This window comes from Lycorma delicatula, chromosome 7 (genome assembly GCF_047948215.1).
Source record: "Lycorma delicatula isolate Av1 chromosome 7, ASM4794821v1, whole genome shotgun sequence".
Lineage (NCBI taxonomy): Eukaryota > Metazoa > Arthropoda > Insecta > Hemiptera > Fulgoridae > Lycorma > Lycorma delicatula.
Genome location: NC_134461.1, coordinates 134,578,046 through 134,596,098, shown reverse-complemented (window position 1 = coordinate 134,596,098; position 18,053 = coordinate 134,578,046). Strand labels below are relative to the sequence as shown.

Genomic DNA, 18,053 nt, shown 5'->3' with positions numbered 1-18,053 from the left:
GCGTTATCATCGCCCAGCAGTTATTATTAAAAGGGCAATATAACTCCAAAATAATAGGCTATACAAGGTGTAAACGTAACATTAATCATATAATAAAAATTTACTAAAACAAGCCAAGAAGGCAAAATAAAACCCAAAACTAATATCACAGACAAAGCTGATAAAATATTAAAGATAAAATAATAGAATAAAGAAATTATACAAACTTACCTAACTCGGATGGGTTGTGCAAAAATCCCCACCCCGGATAGTAAAATTAAACACAAACTAAAAAATCAAATCGAAAATAAAGGTTAAAATTATTAAAAAAACTCTCCTTACAGAAAAAACATATATATTAAATCCTTTGCAGTAACCCAGTACTATGCAAAAAGAGAAACATTCGCTCCAAAACCCTGCCATCATTGCCCAAAACTGACGACGCAACGCCGTATAACATACGCAGTCCACGAGAATGTGGTGCACAGTCATGCGGCAGTTGCATCGTGTGCACAGAGGTGGATCTCCTCCTGACATTAGATATTCGTGTGTGATCCTCGTATGCCCCAACCGTAACCGGCAGAGGACCACTTCCTCACGAGAGTTCCTGCAAGAGGAGCACCACGGCAACACTGAGTCTTTAATCCGTCGAAGTTTACTATCGACGGCAGCCGTCCAGCCACTTTGCCACCTTGCTCGCAGCGATTGTTTTATATGATTAATAAAATCAAAGGTAGTAACTCGGGTGGTGAAAGGAGGCTGAATATACGCATCTTTCGCAGCAGAATCTGCCCTCTCATTACCGAGAATCCCAACGTGGCTAGGGATCCAGCAAAATCCTACCCCCTTGTTTCGTTTTTCTAACTCGGCGATTTTATAATAAATGCCAACGACGACAGGATGTCCGGAATAAAGGTTTTCCAACGCCTGGCGAGCACTGTACGAGTCACTGTAAATAAGAATGTTCCTATATTTAGGGCCGACGATGCTTAGAGCCCTATCCACAGCGAGTAGTTCCGCGGTGAACACACTCGTAACACCTGAACATATATTTGAAAAACAGAGTCGAATTTAAAATATACGTATTTTACTTACGAACAGAAGAAGTCAAGACAGGTTTCAGAACGAAACAAAATATCGCACAGAAGATAAAAGAAAGAAAACTCAACGAAAGAGCACGATGACGAAACAGTATACGCACAAAGAAAAGGCCGACATAAATTCTACAACCTTCTTCAACTTATAACCTATTTTGAAGTTATTACAGACCACCGAGCATTATCGAACGACTCAGAATGTCCAAAAAACAAACAAAACACGAACTCGTAAATATTACGTAGTAGTAAATCTGAAGACGATAATGAAGTAGTTTCATCACCGAGAAACGAGTGTAAAAAAACAAACTACTCCTATTAATTTTAAATTTAAATCGGTTAGACAGAAAAAAGTGTAATTTTTTTATAATTTTCATCAAAAGAGTAGTCGTAGAATAAAAAAATATATCTTATTTTCATAATACGACATCGTACAAGTTTCAGCTGCGATTCATAACAATTTATCCATTTCCCTAACGGTTGTATAGCGTATCGATAAAATCATTTTAAACATATATAATGTGAATATTGCAGCGCGATATAACTTTGAATCGACTTTTAAACCTGTAATTACTAACAAACATGTACTACACTTACGACAATAGAATTCTATAATCGATTGATTTATTGTACATATCAACCGTTTGCGGAAGCGTTATTTTTTTGAAACCGTTAGGGTTAATCGAAATAACCTTTTCTTAATTTTTCCTAAAGAATCCTTAGAATTATAAAACCGAATTATAGCTTCCTAATTATTCAAGTAACGGGATATCAGTGAACGGCAAGTCTTGACTGCTTCCCAAACGTATATTTAGATACGACGAATCGAATAGATCCGTTAAATAAACAAGCCCGCAAAAATTTGGGTTGCGGAATGTTTTTTAACTTTTGATAATCGATCTTATATATCTTTAGCGCTGAATCCCAAAATAACCTTAATTTGTTTCATCGCATCAGGATTTTTCGCAAATCGCGATTTCAAAATTTGCGACAAGTTAAAAAATTGCGAAAATGTGACGTTATAAAACGGGCATAAAACGGTTGTTATTATAATAAATTAACATAATATATTAATATTTTTGGCTTATATTATGCGTTCTTATAGCTTAACAGCCACATGGTCTGACGAGGACAGCGGAAAGGGGGTGATGAGACGGTGGGAACTTGGCCGACAGGTTGCGACAAAACTTAACAATATCTAACATGCTTATTGGCAGCTACCCGCGCCACTACTATCAGCGCTGTTCCAACCATCACCGTGCGTAAATCGAGTTTTTTCCGTCTTCCGTAATTAACCGCGTTTTTATCGATGGAAAATACATTTTCAGGCCAGGCCGTAAAGTAAACTTTCCGTTTTCAAAATGACTTCAAGAGGCCGCAAAAATTCTGCAGATTCGTTCTGTTACATTTGCGGTAAGTTAACGGCGGAAAGGCAAAAAGAAATATAACAAGTTTCGTTCGACAAGTGTACCTCACGTATTTCCAGTGAAAATAGGAGATCGAGACAAAACTTGGGCACCCCGCTACGTTTGCTACACGTTTGTTGAAGGACTTAGACGGTGGTCAAAGAGTGAACAAGAAGCGTTAAGATTTGGAGTTCTAATGGTGGGGCGAGCGCCACGAAATCACACCGACGATTATTACTTTTGTTCGACCGGTGTTCAGTCTCAATTTGAAGAATAAAAAAATAATCGTCTATCCAAATATGCCGTCCATTTTACGCCCGGTTTCTCACGGTCCAGATGTACCGCTGCCGATTCCACCAGAAAATTTACCTGAAATAGACGGTTCCACAAGTAATTTAAATGAAGATAACATCGAGGAGTACTAACCCGGAGATAGCTGTGCATCAGAGCTTTATTCGTAGTCTGACCTAAACGATTCGGTTCAAGAATTCCATCTGACCAAAGCAAATTCAAAACCGCTCGGTTCAAGGCTTAAAGACAAGAACTTGCCAGAAGCTGGCACCTCATTTTCTGCAAAGTCTTCTGCACCGATGTACGTGGACTTTTGACTCGATTTAACGTTCCTACGAAAGTACCGATCGGAGAGATTCGTCGGAAGAAGTCTCAGCGTTGTCCTTCACAACGGGAATACGTATCCGTCAATACCCGTCGGACATTCTATCCGCTTAAAAGAGGGTTACGATAATTTGGAATTCGTTCTCGATAACATTAAATAGGACAATCATAAGTGGATTACGTGCGGCGATCTCAAAATAATATCGATGCTCCTACGACAGCAAGGAGGATACAAAAGGTTTCCTTGTTTTTGTGTGAATGAGAGACAGAGAAAATCATCGGATAAGGAAATACTGGCCAAAAAAACGCTTCATTAAAACCTGGAAGAAAAATATGCTCCGAAAAGCTCTCGTAGATCCGAATAAAGTTCTCCTTCCTCCTCTGCATATCAAGTTAGACTTGAAGCAATCTGTCAAAACCTTACCAAAATAAGATAAATGTTTTAAATAAATCTGTGACAATTTTACAGTTTTATCAACCGCCAAACTAAAAGAGGGTGGTCCTGACATTAGAAAACTTCTCAAAGATGATAATTTTGAGAAAAAAATGGAAGTTCCCAAGGAGCGTCTTTAAAGACGTAGTAACCAAGTTTCTGGGCAATAAGAAGGATCCGAACTTCAAATGAACTGTTGAGAACATGCTGTAGAAGTAAAAACATTTAGGCAGTTCCTGCGCTTAAAGGTTCACTTCCTGAATTCACATGTAAACTATTTTCCTGAAAATCTTGGTGTCCTTTAGCAAAGAGAGGAATGAGAGATTTCATCAGGACATGAAGGAAATGGAAAGGAGGTACGAATATCAAGGAAAATGGACTACTACAATGATGGCAGACTATTACTGGATGTTACTCCGAGATGAACCTGTAGAGAACATAAAAGGAAAGCGCGAAGCAGAGAATAAGCCGTCCAAAGAAACTTCGACACGTGGAATAATATTTATTAAGTATTTTTACAAACTTCGTCATTAATAGTGGGTGAACAGGGGAAGTGATTTCCAAAGGCATGATGTACCACAAAAAAAAAATTAAATAAATTAATAAAAAAATACACTATAATAGAAATTAGGCTTATTTGTGGCAATTTTCATTAGAAATTAAAGGGTCAATGAACCACTGACCACCTCTTAAGACCGCTCAACTGTTTAGCTATAAAAATGCATAGTATAAGCCAAAAAAGTGAATATATTATATTAATTTATTATAAAAAATGAAACGTTTTACATCTATTTCATTGTATCATATTTTCGTATTTTTAAACTTTTTACAAATTTTGAAATTTACCATTTTCGAAAAATCCTCAAAAGAATGACGGTTATTTTCGGATTCAGCGCTAAAAAATACATAAGAATCAATAATCAAAAACTAAAAACACAATCATCGCAGATTTGTGTAATAGATCGTAAGAGCCGCATATGTTTTAATGAATTTATATTTTTATTTTTTATTTACGATTAGCATCCTTCAAACATTACCTTCTACCCTTAAAAAATAAGAAAAGGAATACAGAAAAAAGCAATATAAAATATTACCATCACTAAAACCGCAAATTATTTCGACGACGGCAAAATCCAAATAGAAACCTTAAACGCAACAGCAAAAAGAATAGGAAATAAACACCCTATGAAAAAATCGAATGCGCGATAGACATAAAAGGTAAGCCTAGAAATCCAACAAGATATGGTAATAAAAACAAAGTAGTTGAAAAATTTAAATACCGAAGAGAAATTTTACAAAAAAAAAAATCGCCATAGAAAAACTAAACCTAGAAAACAAAGAGAATGAATATAATTAGCGCATCGTTTGATATGAAAGATTTACAATACAAAATCGTTATTCTATACCACGAAATTTAGGTGTTACAAAAAACAATTAAATCTGAATGTTAAAAAATGGATTATGCTTCTTTAGACGCTTGAAAAGAACGATTAAAAGCAACCTGACCGAGAAAAAATAACTATTTCATAAACTAAAAGGCAAACCCAATAGGTTTAAAGAAACAGAAAAAGACAAAAATAAAACAAATATCAAGCAAAAAATAAAGTAAACTCCAGGAAGAAGAAGAGAACGATAAAGGATTATTTAGAAACAAAATACAAAATCTACAGATTTTTTAGGACAAACCGAGATCGTAAAGCGGCAAACATAAAGGAAAAAACTAAAAAGGACTCAACATCAAAGAAAGAAATATTTGTAAAGATCAGACCCAAAAATCAAAACGTCAAGTAAAGTTGTTTTAACGATAAATAGAAGATTACAGAATGAGACGATAAACAGCAGCATATTTTTACCGGCGCTAAAATAAATCTCTAATACAACAAACAAAAGATTTCTAAAAACACCCAATCTGCGATTTTAGAAATTGTTTGTTACGAAATTACGCGTTCTTTAAGAACATTAATGCAGGACCACCGAGGAATTTCCACCGCAAAATAATACAGGCGACTTCAAAATAGATGCGCATTTAGCAAACGGTAACGTGGAAAATGCTTTTTTTAAAAAAGCAGGTCGAGAAGGAGCAGCTAATTAAACATTTTTCGAGAACCTACGATGACTCATCGAAAAGAAAAACAGCTAAGTATAACTTTTAAAATATCACTAATAGCATTGTACAGCCGTTTCTAGAATAACACAGCGATAATATATTTAACATTTAACTACAAAACTCCCGGCAGAAAATAAGGTTTAAGATTTGATAATGATTTTTCCTAAAAAAAGCCAACACTTTTATATTGGTCAGATGTACGACAAATTATTGTTATACACCGATTTCCCTCCAGCATACTGTAACGCTCGATTCTAGTAACACGCGAAAACGATCTAACAAGAAACAAAATTATCTTCAATTGAACAGCATATTATAAAATTTATTTAATTATAAAAAGGATGACGCAAAACAACTGAGAAAGGTAAAGGAAACTAAAATGTTTTTCAGTTACGATTTTACAATTTGACGATTCCGGAATGATTTTCGCGGGCATTTCTGCTTCTTCGTAACGGATTTATTTGATATTAATAAAAAACATAATACATTTTTAAATTAAGAGATGTTTTTGCTATCTCGGCCGTTGAAATAAAATTAATTATTATTATCGCGTAAATTATATATATTATTATCACATCTGATTTTAGTGTCGTAATAAAATACAAATTTAATCGTTCGCAATTAAATTCGTACTGAAGTTTTCAAATTTTGTTTGAAGATACAGAAACCTTAACGTGATGTTAACATCAACCATTCAAAAAAAAAATTGAAAAATTTAATTTATACGCCGTAACATTTGTGTACGGCGTATAAAAATAGTTTTTGGTTAATTTTTTTTTTTACGAGATAAATTTAAAAACTTTTTCGGATAATAAAGTTAAATCTTTTCTTTATTAGATAAGTTTAAGCGACCGCGGTTTCCTCTTCGATTGTAGCGTCTATCAGACACGGCTTGTCGTATAAAATAAAGCGTCATATTATAAGAAACATCGAAGCGTATGACTTCGTCGCTTCTTTAATTCAGACCGGTAAATTCAGAGAACAACACGAGTGAAGTAACATCTGCAGGAAAAAGGTTTTTCGTTATGTCTTTAGCACGGTTCGCATTTTGAATTAAATAAAACTATAAGGCTTATATTATTTTTTAATACGCATTTCCGATTAAAATATTACTGCTTAGTAAACGGTCGAAAACTGGAAAAGCAGTAGTCTAAAAGTGACAAATTCGGTAAGGTCGATTAAAATAAAAGCTATCGGTTAATTATGCGCACAAATGTTTTTGAGCATTTCACGCGGATTTGAGATTTGCATGGCATTTCTACCGCAATCACCCCATTCGATCGATCTAAAGTATAAGACCGAATGTCTGTGCCACAAACGGCTACTAAGCCTCCAATCAGTTTAGCGACCAGTGTCCTAACTAGCTCCTAGAGCTAACCTAAAGGGGTGAGCGGAATAAGCGTGGTACCATACACGACTCGCTTGCGTGTCCCACCGCCCACTTGTCATACATCACTAAAACGGATAGGCGCACCCCGTCAATTACTAAAACATATATGACTATCGATAAATAAATTTATCTCGTGAAAGACTACAATTCTCTGCCAGGCCTAGGCCGCTGAATGCCAGCAAGTACCTGTCCACCATTAAGGCGCTAGGAGCTTTAATTGGATGATGGCCGGCCATAACTTTCGGATAGCTTCCCACAGCAGCGAGGTAGGAGTCTTTCCCTTACATAAACCACTGATGCCGGTTGAACAAGCATACAAGGGTAACGGGAGCCCGAAAACTCTCCAACCATGAAAATTTAAACCAATATTTGTTTCGGTTCCGCCTGGTAGCTGATGGGCTGTGCGTCTGCGGAGAGGTCCAGTCGAACGAACACATGATGTTCGAACTGCCCTGCTCTTGGGGGAGGGGGGCAGAACTCAGGCCACCCTGGAACTTAGAGGTCATGGGAAAATTGGCCTCACAAGCGGCGAGTCAATGTGGCGAGAGCCGCATTGTCGGACAGTGTGGAAGTTCCTTGATGCGGTTGCTTTGTTCAACCGACATCAGTAGTCTGCAGACTCCTGCCGCGCTGCGGTAGGAAGCTAACCGACAGATACGGCTGGCTACCAGCCAGATTAAGGATCCAAGCGCTTTAATGGTGGACAGGTACTTGCTGGGATTCAGCGGCCTAGGCGTGGCACCGAGTTGCTGACTTTGACGAGATAAATTTAATTATCGATAGTTAAATTATTAATTTTATTATTGATAGATTCAAGCGGCGCTCTTACGACAGCAGATGATAGAAGTCCGGTCAAGTTGGTCAACATCCGGTGCCTTTCTTAGTGCCATTCGAGAAACTACTCTGTCTATATCTACGGGATCCACAGCCCGCACGCCAGGAAATAGCGTCTCACCCACCCTGACACCGACTTCTGCTTCACCCTCCGGAGCATCTGGAAACAGAGTATCCAGGAACAACTGGTAAGTCGCCATTAACGTGTGGTCCCGACCACCAAACTCGCACCGAACAACATGTGCAATGGCTTTGGCCGGTAACATGATTTCGGGACCTGCCAGGGGTTGCGCTGCAATTCGCGTACGGAGTCTTGCCAAAACGTGAGTTTGGCTTCCTTGGTGGCATGAACGTATTCACTACGGACGCGCCGGTAGACACGCAGGCTATCAGCGCGCAAGTCAACGATGACATTCTCCATTAGGGGGCGACGCTGGTACCTTCTACGCGCAGACCTCACCCTTGGGCGCAGCAGGGTCAGGTCAGAGGACTACCATCTTCTCCCGGGCCGCCGCCTGCGATAAACAGACAGCCTCCCGAAAGTGGAGGTCTTGACGGCTCCAGGCAGTCTCTGATCAGCGAACTGGCCACTACTAAAGGATCCGTCCATTGTGATTTATTGACTCGGCTTTTGCCTTAGCTGTAGGCCTCGTCCAGACATCTTGAATGTCCTACATCAAGAACCGGCTACTGTTACCTCTGAACTAGCTAACCGAGCTCGCGGAAGCACGAACCCCGCGACTAGTTCTACTTATTATGAGCCAATTTCGTGAATGTCTCGTAATTCGAGGCAATTAAACACAACATACCACCAAAGATGTTGATCGCAACAACGAAATTTAGTCCTAGTTTCCCTTACTGAATTCAACTTTAGTTCAAACCCCAGACTTAGGGTAAATAATGGACTACGGTCTGGTCCACTAGGGAGAAGCGGACAGACCTCCTACTCCCACTCGGCTCCATCGCAGAGTCCCGCGTGACGTTAACCTCATCAACCATCGTCTAGATGCCGCTAAACCCACGGCTGCATGGTATCCTATCGCTTTCAAATCAAGGTTGGCGGATCAAGGTTGGATGGCACTCCAGCAGAATGGAGTTGATGAAGGATGTGTCATAAAGTGCAACAGATGCTGGGCACTGGCCAAAGGGGTTAGGATGATAAAAACTAATACTTCACCGATTGTGTAACCGTTCGCTTTATTAAAGAATTGGAAGATCGTATCTCATTTTCAAATGAAATAAGTTTAATGTAATGTAGAAAAAAATGTGTATATGTTACTTAATAGACATACAAGGAGGTCATGTGATGTCATCAGATTTTTTGCTTATTATATGGAACGCTTAAACATTGTTTATTATCTATTATTGTATATCTATTGTCAATTACATATATTTAACATGTATTGGTTTTAAACAAAATTCTAAATTAATAACAGATTTTGATAATAGAAATGTAGTATTTTGATATCGGTATCATTTTGTTAAAAATAGTTTTATATATATTACAGAAATTTTTGTTTTTTGCGCGGAAGAAATGATATCTTCCGTGACTCTTACCGTACGGTTTACAATTTCATTGTAATTGTTTTAGATATCACTGCGTTTTGTTAGATTATTCCTTTATTTGTTTATGAATTACTGATCGTTATCTTAAGGATTTATTATTAAAATTTATTGCCTTTCTAGAACAAACAAACTGAATTTCACGCGCAATTTTTTTTTTTTTTTGATAGTCACTTCGTACCATATTTTTCCTTTTTTAATAATATTAGTATAATCTCTTGTAAACTAATACTTTTATTTTTATTTAAATTAGCGATGGGAATTAAAAAAATTGTTTCATCTTCAGTACTTTCATTTACATAACAGCATTTACTTTTAAAACAAGCTGTAGTATATTTTCTTTTAAACTTTATTATTTCAAGTACATTATCAAGTTTTGTACGCTACCTAGTACTATTAAGTACTGCTACATAGCGGCGCGATTTGTAAACCAGTCTTTTTGAGGAAAAGTGACATATTCAAGACCCGCGGTTCATAAAATTGAAGGAAAAACCGTTGTCTAACAAAATTCTTGAAAGTACTCTTTATTGCACATCTAACTGAACTGAAACATAATGTTTTCATGTTTTTTTTTTCCTATTTTCATTTCACTTTCAGGTTAGGTCATGTTTAGATGTGCAAAGTTCGTTAACTTAGCCGTGCCATCCAGATCTGCGGACTCTTGTGGGCGAAGTTCTAACGAACTTCGTGATGAATCTTTAGGTAGTACAATAAATTTAACCTTTGAAAGATTAGATTGACAACAATCTAATTAAAAAATCTAAACCTAACTGCATGCTTCGAAATTAATCTGAATACTACTCGTTGTTCATAAAATGATGCTACGTGTTGTTAATAAATGTTACGGGTGTTTATTCGATTGTTCAGATCAAAAAACATACGAAACCGTAAAGTTTACCCCTTATTAACGTCTTAAAAACTTTAGTATCACCTCATTTGACCAGGGGAACTGAAATCCGAGCAAAACTTTCCGGTAACCATAATTCAATAACAAAATATTTTCGGACATATGTTAGTATGAACTTTTTTCTTATTTCAATCAAATTCTCAAATTATTTCCCTTTCCTCCTGAATTTGTCTTGTGTGTGTGTGTGTGTGTGTCTGTCTGTGGCTGTGTGTGTGTGTGTGTGTGTCCGTCTGTGGCTGTGTCTCTGTGTGTGTGTGTGTGTTGTTACCACATATATGCCTAACTTAATATCGGTGGACGGCAACGGTAGCAGCTTAGATGTCAGCGGGAGCATAGTATACGTACGCGCTGGTGCAAGCGTCAGTCCCGCCGCGCAGTCCTCCCACCATAGCGGCGCTGCGGCCCCACCGCTCTCAGGCTCCAATAAAACAGCGTGCACGAGCGTGAATTTTTAATTCATCGTCGACTACCTGGAGACGACCAAGAAGAAGAAGACAAAAGAATTTCCGTGGCCGCCTCCACGTGGGATCTCCCGATGGACACCAACAGGGTCAGCACAAGATTATAAATGACAACGGGCCGTCAAAGCCAATCGACGACAACAACGCCTTTCTAAGGGCTACTACAAGGTTATAATGCGCAACGTGCCGTCGAATCCATTCGACGACAATATATCTGTAAGCCTGACTATAAGAAAACTGATGATCTTAATCTATCAAACTACAGAATTTGATTTTCCAATCCAAAAGTGTATCACACTGACAGTGAAATGTTTGAAAAGATTTCAATCATCTTTAGCCTTTGATTCCCGTGCGAATTACATCAGGAAAAAATGCAATTCCGTGATATTTAGCCTATTCTTTATCGATGAATTACAACGCATAAAAATGTAAAATTGTATACAGGTTTAGGGCACCATGCTCGATAAGCACCTCGATGCCCTGCAAGACTATTAAATATCATATGATTTCTGATTTAACAGTTAATTGAAATATAGTGTATTTTAACTGTTATTTTTTTAAACATCTCTAGTCAGAAAAAGATTTAAATGCAAATTATATACTAGAGGTTCAAGCCACATTGAAAAAAAAAATAGTGATGTCAAGAGTTTCGTAGCCCCGAGCGTGTTTTATGTTCTGGGAGCCACGGCCAGACCCCCTAATTTTGAAACAATTTGTAATCATTTTTTTCAGGCTGTACTTTGCCATAAAATATTAAAAATATGTTGTTTCAGATGTTGCAACATTTTAACTAGTCTTTTCGAAACATATACCGGCTTTAAAAACGGTATGCAAAATTAAAATAATGCACAAGAGATTCCCAGCCTCTTGCCCCAAAAAGCTCGGAATAAGTATCCTAAAAGGATACTTATTTTATTATTTTAAAATGTTGTACTGTTTCTTAAGGCAAAACTTTTAGTCCTGTAGGCTAATGAACAAATCTAGGATCCTCAAGCCCCTTCATTAACAGGAATTGAAATTTTATGATATTAAAACTACATAAATTTAAAAAAAGATTTAAAACTTAATGACGTCAAAGAGGTCAGGGAAATCCCTTTCCATAAGAGGCCATAAGTTGCCTTCCATAAGATGTTTTAATTAATTAAAACTGAAGTTAATCATTTCCTCCCCCATCCTTACGGAAAATTAATATTTTCTTCTAATAACTATTATTTTTACATCTTTCTATTTTTGAATACAAGTGAAAAACTCACAGGTCAATAACGCGATCTTCAAGTTTAGACTAACATCAGTAAGCTTGTAGTGGCCGAGATCAAATTCTATCTTTGTAATTACATTTAGAAAATTAGGTTCCAGAAAATATTTAAAACAATGGCTGTGTTTAATGATTTTGCCGCTGTCGTTGATGCAGTTTGGAAGGATGATTTAGTCGACATACATATTTCTAAAACTTTTACCGTATAGAACTACGCAGAATCTCATTAGTAATACGCTAAACGATTGAAAATTTCGAAGCTATATTATGTGAAAAGACTATTAAAGTAAGAAAATTAAAAACAAAAACGTCAAGGATCCGTTCAAGTATTAATAATCAACGACTCTGTTGTTTAATCTATATTTGTCTGGTCTTATAGAAACTGCAGCGCATAACTTTTGTTAAGGCAACAATCTACCAGTATTAAAGAACAACCAAAATAAAGAAAAGAGAGTAACGGATGTAATATTGACCACGTGATTTGACAGTGAATTTAAGGAAAAATTAAGGAAATGGGAATTTAAGGTAAAATTCTGCACTATATTTCGATATAACATATTTCCAAAATATCTAGATGCGATCATCAATTGTACACTGTCATTTAAAAAACAACTCAAAAATACAACTAGGTAGTTCAGAACTCGACAGGCTTTGTACAATAACCAGGGATTCATTTAACATACCTCATCATGGGGATGTCACAGAAAGTTAATTTTTAGCGGTAGTTTTTCAAGCGCTAAATATTACATCCCAGTCTAATTAAATAATCCACATATAAAACTAATAATAGTTAACAATGCAGGACGTATTATGTATCTAGCGATACAAGATTTACCTCCTTACCCTTACATCTAAGACTGTATTACTTTATCTGTTAATACTTTGTTTGTTCTGTCGGTCTGGGCAGACAAACAGCAATAACTTGCTTCTTGCGCATAAGATACCCTACGACTCAAAATTTGCCTGTAAAAATTTTTCAGATCACCAAGCGATCTATACGGTTAATGACCTCAAAATAAGGTTTGAGGTACAAAGCGGTATTAATGTGGTAGTAAAAAAAAGCGGGCAGAATGACGGTATGCTAACACTGCATTAGAAGTTTAAAATATCTTTATCAAAGAGAGTAAATTGACACGGAAAATTTTGACTGTACTGAAAAAAATATAAACACAAATACAAAGATTTAGCATTTAGGCAGAATGAAATCTAGAAGGATATCTAAAACCAGGATATATACTGAGATTTATTGAATAATTTTTCTTGTTAGCAAATGATGTTTACTTATTTTTTCTAAATACTGTATGTGAAATCTTATAAAAGATTTTTTCTAACTTTTTAAATTTAACTAAACTTTTTATAATATGCACGCCGTATGATTAATTTATTAACATTAAATTATATTTCTTTTTATAATAGGATATCTTTTCTAAGAACTCCAAACCTTGTTAAATAAAAACTGTAGCTTCAAATATAAAAATTTCATGATAATCAGACTTTCAACCGACGGTTAAATAAACCAAGGTAAAACACCCGCATGCATATTAACAGAAAAAGTTAAATATTTTAGTAAAACTGGCTTTTTAAGACAAATCTTCAAACGCAATGGTGTATAAATTAGACAAATTAGAGAAATAATAAAAATACAAATTCTTATCTTAAAACAAAATTACTTCACGTCTGAATGTAAATATTAAGCAACAGATAAGCTTCTGAGAGGTTCTCCTATTTCACTGCCCAAGTAGAAATCTTTAAAACAAGTAGAACAAATTCTTACCAAAAAATATGCCCGCAAGATGGTACAATTACATCAATAACATCACTTTATTATACCAAGGTTATGTTAAACTAGGTATAAAAAATTGTAACTAACATAAACTACCGAGCCGACATGGAGAGATGGTAACGATAAACATCACAGCTAAATTCCTCTTTTATCACATTTATTGACATTGCGATTAATATTGTTCACTATCTACTGGTTTGTAGAAGTTGTGAAAAAGTGCTGGTCCATAATAAAGCATAAACTAACAGACACTCCGATTCCAAAATGCGCACTATAAACTAAACTTCTCAGCTGAATACCACTATAATAAACAACAGATTCCTGTTACGTTTAAATAACATAACCTGACTTAAACTACCAGTTAGTTAAAAACAAATTATGATACACCAACTACTCGATACAAGATTGCATGGAAAAAACTAACATTATAATAATATAAAAAAAATCTCATGTGGACACCATTATGACTACCTTGTACGTCTATTAAATTACATATACACATTTTTTTAAAATTAAAAGTACATAAAATTTTATGTCATTAATAACTTGTGATATTTTTCATAATTTATTTTTATTCTTCATTATTATTGTAAAGATTTTTTTTTACAATCAGAAGTTAATAATCAATAATAAATCAATATATTTAAATTAAAAAAAAAATTAAAGAAAAGAGATGAGGTTTGATTTGAACTGATGTGCCTTCCCACTATAGGATCCAAATATTTCATTAATAAAAAATGTCATTTGGCTATAACCCTGGAACCGATGAAAATAAGTGCCATTATGATATATCATTGAAAAGTTCTCGATGAGGACTTATTACTGGAGTTAAGAAAAAGTCCAAAATCCAAATTTGTTTGAATTTTGGGCACTTTTGATTCAGTTCATAGCAATCAAATGGGGAGGTGCACAACACCTCCCCATTGATTAAGGAGGTGTTGGGCACCTAAATACAACAGTCCTAAATCCAAAATTTCAACATCCTACGGCTAATCATTTTTGAGTTATGCAAGATACGTACATACAGACGTCACGCCTAAACTAGTCAAAATGGATTCAGGGATGGTCAAAATGTATATTTCTGTTGAAATCTGAAAACCAAAATTTATATAAATTTGTATGTAGTACAAGGAAGTAATAACTCGGGATTTATACACAGTACCCTTACTGATGTGTAGTTTCTAAGTCAAACTAAGCAAAACCAAATCAAATTAAAACTAACCAAAATCCCTAGTGTCATAACTAGTTGGATCTTTTCTGTTATGCGCTCCACACTCTTTTTTTATGCATTATTTAAGAACTGTGTTGTTTTTTCCAAATATTCCGAGTTTGGAACCTACAGCCATCTGAACACAAGACTAGCACTTTTTCACTCAGTGCGTTTACAGTGCGACAGTGAGTTTACAGTAAATCAGGACAATATTTAGCTCATTTATTCGTGTTATTCTAAAAACTTAAACTACAGTTTAACAGCAAACTGTTACACGGTGATTAACAAAAACATGATTTCAACTTCACAAAGAACCATACATTAGTATAATATTAACAAAATGCAAACTTTCCCGCTTACCACTTTGTTATTATGTCATCCAAAAAGCAGAATCACTTGAGAGAAAAGTAATTTACTAAGTACTTTTAAAAACTATGCTACACATTTAACAAATTCTATACTCTTACCTACAACTAACCTGAACAATACTTTGAATAATGCAACATTATTATGCAAGTATGTTAATTTTTGTGCACAGAACAGTGAGATATTAACATTGCATACAAATACAATACCCGATTTCTATCTTATCTGTAAGCCTTACAGATCAACATGGATAATAGCTTTATATAATTATTTATCTACAACATTTAATAATAATTTACTAGATAATTTAAACAATACTACAACATAATTTTATATAAATCCACAAGAAAAAACAAAAAATAAAAGAGTACAGGGCACAAAACAGAAAAGGCAAACTAGTTTTCAAGTCAAAAGTGAGCTGTCAGTTCATAGTTGCTGCATGTGACTGAATCATGTCAACCGATATTTATAAAATTAAAAATGTTACCTTACATGTGGGTTTGTACTTCTAAACACGCAATATTTTGTAAAAAGAATAGTCATTTATTTCTAAAAAAATACTGATATCAAACTCTATCAGATTTCACATCAGAATTTTCTTCATTAAACTGAGTACAATTCTTCAGCTTACAAGAAAGGACCTTACTTGTCTTCCACTACAATTTTTAATAAATGATTTCTTTTTTAAAATCTCCCCACCAGTTTATTTAAAGTACAATGAAAAGTTTTTCTTTACAAACAATATTACTGTTAATTATTTTTTTAAAAATACTTTTTTAAAAAAACTGAATTTTCTGTATCTACATTTATATACATAATGCCCAAGTATGTTTTATTAATGCATTCTGAATTAATTATTTTGTAATTACTTCTATATTTAGTATCTTCATGTATTTATCTACATAATATCACAGTTGAATATTTAAAAAAAGAAATATGGATTTTAATCTCATCTATTTTTTATTTCATAAATAATTGAATACTTTGTGATTTTACTCTAATTAAGGTGTAATCATGGCTTCCCTTGATCCATCCAAGTAAACGCTGGGGCGGTAACTTTTTTGTGATAAAAAAATCTTACCCTCCCGATATAATCTCTAAATGTACTGATCAAAATAAAAGATTTATTTATTTAATCTTAACACACTTGAATGTTATCCAATAATATACTATATATTGATCTTCAAGAAGTAGGATTCTGTAAATTAAATTGTATTTGGCAAGGAAAAATATTAACTGTCTACTCATCAGAACTACATTACAAACAGTAAGTACATAAAAAAATTATTATTAGCTAATCACCATAGCAGCCAATTTTAAGCCCAGTTAAGAATAAAGAAATACCAAACCTAACTGAACTTGTCTTCCACATCATCAGCAAATATGTGAAGGTAGAACCCAAGTATAAAAACTGAACAATTGTATTGTTAAAAATAAAATTTCTTACACTTACTAGTCTATACAATCAGGAAAACATCAAGAGTATTAGAAACTGTGTATTTGATATGTTACTCAGAACTAAGGTGCTCTTAAGACTAGGTTAAGAATAACTAAGAGATCAAAGGACTGTTTCAGAATATTACTAAACGAGGTATAAATTTTTTCTATCATTAAATATCAAGCTTAAACTAATACCTCATTAATGGGGTCGGATGACAAATTATACACGAAAAAGTGAATCATTCTAGCAAATTAAGAACACAGACTGCTACCCAACTTCACATTAACACAAACACACTAGGCCTAATCGAAAACTGCTGCTGATTTTTTATTTCTACTACAATGATAAGTAAATTTTGGTTTAATCAGTTTATTACAAAATAATACTAAAAAATAAATCTGAATCATATATCTAAATAAATTTGTTTTTTAAGCACAAAATTACCTCACCAAACTATGAAAACTACTTTATTAAAAACAAAGATTACAAAAAAAGTAATACATAAAAATCAAACGAATGAGACTAGTATAAAAAATATTTAAAAAAACACGAAATATTAACTACTTCTGCTAACGACATATTTAAAAATATCTACTTTACCCAAATTCTGAACGTCAGCTTACCCCGATTATGTGAAGAATAAACAGTCTTCCCTGTTACAAAGATCGTCACAAACACTATACCACCTTATTAGCTTAATCACTTTAAGAACCAAAACACTACAATTTCTTAATTACTTCATCGATAACAGTGGAAGAAGTGTTTACATGTAAAACCGTCAACCATACCCATAAACCCCAAACGATAACAAGAGTCGACAATAAAGAAACGCAAAATTCGATTGCTATTAGCGCTCCTAATGGTTAACATTCAATGAACCTGCGAAACATTTGTTTAGTAGTACGGGTTGTATGTTACGCTTTAGAAACAAACAATGTTTGTTGAAATGAATGAAGTGAATTATTAAAATGTTAAGAATAGCGATATATAAAATGCGAAAATATAGTAATGACTGATCGCCTCCGTCAAAATGCTAAATGTTAACATTTATTAGGAGGACGCTTCCTAGATATTAATGGTATATGGGTGAGTATGTAGTCGGAGATAAATATTTCATGGATTTAATGTAAATGTGTAAAATCCATTAAAAGCCTACACATTACTGTAATAAAATCTAGTATCCTTCCAAAAAATGTTTTTGATCATGTA

The 18,053-nt window shown here is 34.6% G+C and overlaps 1 protein-coding gene across 1 annotated transcript in view; it reads right to left on the bottom strand.

Annotated features, from left to right (window-relative positions):
* Positions 1-17,830, bottom strand: part of LOC142328404 (HEAT repeat-containing protein 5B) — a 291,250-nt gene extending 273,420 nt beyond the window's left edge. Inside the window, exon 1 of the mRNA XM_075372109.1 lies at positions 17,468-17,830. The gene's annotated coding sequence lies outside the window, so the exon portion shown is untranslated. The remainder of the gene's footprint in view (positions 1-17,467) is intronic.
* Positions 17,831-18,053: the final 223 nt, after the last annotated feature.